The sequence below is a fragment of the Cibotium barometz genome, chromosome 21 (assembly GCF_041138505.1).
Source record: "Cibotium barometz isolate CiBa-2024 chromosome 21, ASM4113850v1, whole genome shotgun sequence".
Taxonomy (NCBI): Eukaryota; Viridiplantae; Streptophyta; class Polypodiopsida; order Cyatheales; family Cibotiaceae; genus Cibotium; species Cibotium barometz.
The window spans coordinates 51,664,030-51,669,153 of record NC_141066.1 but is presented as its reverse complement, the minus strand read 5'-3'; positions in this window follow the sequence as shown (position 1 = coordinate 51,669,153).

The following is a 5,124-nucleotide window of genomic DNA, read 5'->3' as shown; positions in this document are numbered from 1 at the left end:
GTCGTAGAAGAATTCCTCTTACATGTACGAAAATCGAGAAGAAATCACCACTTGAGTCGTCAATCAACACATGCATGCAAAAAAGTGTGTTGCATGTAGCATGTCGTTGAAGATCCGTCCACCAAAAACTTCCAAACTTGGAGCATAGAAAACTCCTCTCACAAATTGAAAGAAGGAAAGTTGAAGGTGAAAAGGTCACTTTCCTTGTAGTTTGTGTCCTCCCTTTTGAAAGAATAAGTAGAGCTCTTTTGAAGAGAAGAACAACACAAGTGAAAAGGTGAAGTGGCTAGCACACTTGCCTTGGAGCTTGAGGTTGTGGGTTCAAAACCCCACTCCTTGGATGGTGAAGCCTCCCCCTTGTGCCACTCAAGTAAGGGAGAATTCTCGCGCGCTCGCCAACGGCATGCCAACGATCGCTCACCGATCGCCTTCTAGGACTGCCGGTCTGCCTTGGTCGCCGCCTTGGGCATCCGCTGTGGGGGCCGTACGGACGACGGGTAGGCGGCGGGGGGGCGTTGTGGGCTGGTCACGCAGGCGCGCGTAGGCTGCGGCGGCTGCACTCGTGGAGGTCACCGTACGGGCGGCTGCGCTCGTTTCTTTTGCTGCGGCGTCGAGCTCTTTCTCGTGCAGGTCACGCTGCCGGCCGCACTGGCTCTGATACCAGTGTAACGCCTCCGCTACGCCTGCGTCTTCCTCAAGCTGCCATAGCCTAGGCGTGGAGAAGAAGAGAGGGTGGAAGTCGGTTCACCTCCCAACCATATAATGACGAGTTAGGGTTTCTCGTTGGGTTTTATACCAAAACCCTGGCCTGTGTCCACACCTCCTAGCCCGGCCGCCCATCTTACTTAAGAGCCGTGCTAGCTTAGATGTGTACACACATCGACCAAACCCTAACGCCCATTAACCCTTGAACCTCGCTAGCACTAATAATACTCTCGAGACTTCGAAAGCTATTAACTTATGCTAGGGTTCGACTTCCGTAGGACCATAGTCCTGACATGCTATATAATGCATTATTGGATACGGGAGCTCAACACAATTTGCTTTCGTATGGAGTGTGGTGTCAACTTGGAAAACCACCCTTATCCAAGAGTACCATCCAAGTTAAGGGTATCAATAAGAAGAAAACCACTGTCTCGGGAATTCTGCACACTCCTGTTGCCTACGACAAGGGGATTGTGGTTCAAAGATTTTTGGTTATTCCCCTGCTGGTACCATGGAGGGAACTGTAAACTTAGGGCGCAAACGGATGTTGGCCACCAAGTGCAATATTGATTAGGCAACCAGGCGAGTTACACCGCAAGAACCAGCTCTCAGCCTGACCACTTGGGGTCCCGCACCTAAGCCATCAACTCTGGACAAAACGCTAGATAAGGAAAAATCACAAAGTCAAGTGACCACACCATCTTTGATTGTTTGCCACCCCTCTAATGCTTCAACGCCAAGAGTGGAGACATGCAGTGTGGTCCCCAATGCTCCGCTTACTTTACCAAACAGTACATATAAATGGGTCCCAAAAGCTTCATTAACGCCTACCTCTACTGCTCAATCTCGTTCAGACAAGAAGCCTCGTAGTAGGAGAGAAGTACCCGCCCTAGAAAAGGCAAGGTAACATCACGTTGGATTCCTAAAATATTATTAGCAGCCCAAGAGTACTACGAAGGGAATGACCAGATTTGGGTCCCTAAACATAAGCTGAATTCCTCTGCATCCGCCTGTAAAATATTGTAAGCCAAATGTTGCCACCCCAAAAATGAAAATTCAAGACCGTGGTAAGGAAAAGGTAACAGAGTACTCCACACCACTTCTTCCACAGCTAGTTTGGATTCCCAAACGATATCGATCGATACCACCTAGCTCAAGAAGGGGGGAGTCACAAGAAGCTTCTAGCTCCTCATGCCATTCACACGTTGATATAGAAGTTTCTGCATGCCCTACACCTATCCTTGTCAATACTCACCAAGAAACCAATGAGTCTATGTCTCCCCTTGTAAATGTATCGTCGGAAGCCATATCCTCCGTTCGTTCATGGGAGCGCTACCATCTCTACAACTTGATGTGGCCACAAGGGTCATAAAAAGCTATCTGTCCACATCACCACCTATAACCCACTAGACAAATTGGTTCCAAGGGGCTACAACATCATTGCAAAAAAAATGATCTACCCAAGAAAGGGGGGAGCATGTACTCACGTTCGACATTCTATTGCTTCCTCCCTAACCTTCTCCCCTGACCATGTAACTTCCAAATTCGAGGGAATGTATATATATAGCTTCATACACAAAAAAGAAAAGAAAAGAAAAAGTAAAAAGAGTAAGAGCACATTAAGAGGAGAGTTATCCGCACACAATTAGAAACGAGATTGACCTGCCTTCATGAACCTACTGATGCTATATCTGTGTTTGCAAATATGGCAAATGCCCGAGCATCACACACTTCATCCACTCCCACCTTTGGTGAGAGGTATCATCTGTACCTTTCTCAGATATTTCACATGTGCTATCCTGTAATTAAAACCGAATTGGGTCATATAAATGTACTAGCCAGCGAGGGAAATGGTGAGGAATTAGAATGGCTCATTCGCCTATTTACCACAACTAACCCCTACTCCGTATAGGACGTATCCCCGATAGCCCAAGTCTTTACTTTTCCACAGAGGGACTATCCTCGCATAGTTACATTCTTGAGTGACGAGTCTATGTGGATGGGAGGACGAAGAAGATATATCTGACGATGAATGGACGGATGAGACTCATGGCACTACCAAGGCTGATTTTAGTTATTTTGATGATGCGGATAGAGTCTTAGCCTTAGGGCTACAGCCAGGACTCTACAACATCCTCTTACCTTGATCCTCAGTAGTGTGGTGACTGGTAGGTAGGTTAGTGTTTTCAAGTTGTTTCTAGTTTTGTGTCCTTAAACGAGTCCTTATTTTTTCCCATTGATGTGCCTCTCGAGGTATAGTGCTTGTTAGTTAATTGTACAGGTTTAAAAGTTTGAGGTGGGTTCGCTTTCATAGTCCTGGGACTGCCACAATGTTCATACATGGATATCTACATCAAATTGCGGGCATTTCTCATCGAATCAAGGAGATCTCCAAAATACAGCTATAATTCTTCCATGCCCACTCTCTTTCATTTTTATTGTTCAATTAATTGCATGAACTATAGTTTGAGGTGGGTTCGCTTTCATAGTCCTGGGACTGCCGCAATGTTCATACATGGATATCTATAATCAAATTGCGGGCATTTCTCATCGAATCAAGGAGATCTCCAAAATACAAGTGTAATTCTTCCATGCCCACTCTCTTTCATTTTTACTGTTCAATTAATTGCATGAACTATAATGCATGACCACATGGAATTTGTCAAGCACTACTTAGTTTTTGAAGTTGCCTAAGTGTTAGTGTAAATCATTAATTGAGTTTAACCTTATTTTAGAAATTCTTGGGAATGCATGATGTCTTTAGTTAACCTTGGAATATGGTTGTCTTAGGTCTAGGGTTAAAACCATCTTAATGCTTGAACAACATGGCCGTGGGTGTTGACCTCTAAGACATAGCTTCTACCCCTTTGTCGAAAGGATGTAAGAACGCATGATAATTTGGGAGCAAAAATCCAAAGAGATAAATAAAAAATAAAAAGAAAGGCCTATAAAAATGGCAATGTATGTCTATTATGTGCTTTCATGTCGGCCTATCGCCCTATTGACACTTGGTAGGAGAGGAGTATTCCACTCGAGAGACCGATGCCCTGGGTTGGTAGGGGGTAGCCTTGCCTAAGGTGAGCTAGTAGATTCCTAGAGAAGACCTTGTGGGGTAAACATGGCACTAGGGTCGCTGCTAGTTTTGCTTTAGGGAGGTCGCCATTGTTTGTAAAATTTATCACAGCATAAAAGAAATAAAGGCAAAAGACTCCTATGACTCTGATATTTCTTGTGTTCTTAGGCTCTTGGGATTAGCTTGTTCTTAGAATAGACACATTGTGGTCATCTGTTTATTTATTAAGCTTGGTAATTTTCCTTGACTTAGGCCAATTGTAGACCTTGATTAACCTTCGACACCTTGCTAACTCTTGAATTACTTTCAATAATTTTAAACTCCTATTAATTTGCTACGCTAGCTCCTTAATGTGACTTCTTAAACTAGGTTCTCATGGCATACTTCCATTGTGGTCTAACATGCTTGATTTTATTTTTGATACACTGTAATATCTTTTGAATACCAAGCATGCTTTCACTCTACTTCCCTGTTTTTTTGCAGATACAGTGTACCACAACAAACCCTGTCGAGCTTACCATACCATAGCGTCCGAGCACGGAATCTACATCAGGAAGGGGGGCATGCTATCCTATGGCAGACATTGAGACGTATTACTTTTTACGTCATATAATTATTTTACGTATTCTGAGTCATGGCTCGAGCTTGTCGGCACCACATGTAAAGGGTAAGGGGATTGGGTGACCGTCGATGAGAGGCACACCTCGAATTTCATCAATCAGGATAAGGGTTAGGATCGCCCGGCCATGTGTGGGCGCCCATGTGTGAATGGCCAGGTCACATATAAAAGTCAAATGTAACCTAAAACCTCTCATTCTGTAAGTGTTGAATACAAGGAGTGCTCTTGCTTCATCTTCTCCATCTCCTTCTCCAGCGTGTGTGTGTGTGTGTGAGAGAGAGAGAGAGTGTGTGTGTGTGTGTAGCGATCGAGCATTGCATGGCGGCACAGCTGTGGCGAGGTGGCAGAGCGCGACAGCGACGGCTCCTTCTTCATCGCGGCACGAGAATCCTTCACGACGGCAGTCTAAGCAGTGAGTGACACACCATTGCTCCCTGTTTTGAGCTTGCTGGTTTCCTGGTTGTGTGCTTGCAGCCATTCGTGGCTCGCACACGGTGCTTGGCAAGTCCCTAGCTCCGACACGTGCGACAAGAGCGCACATAAATCAAGCTACCCACTATCTTCCTGTATGTAGTGGAGTTCTCTAGAATCTCACCCACAACTGCACTCAACTTGCCATTTGAATCTAATGGCATAGAAATTGGCTTACAACCAGCCATACCATATTTGGATAGCATGTGCAATGCATACAGTATGCCTCTATGACACAACCATATTCCCTTGGCCA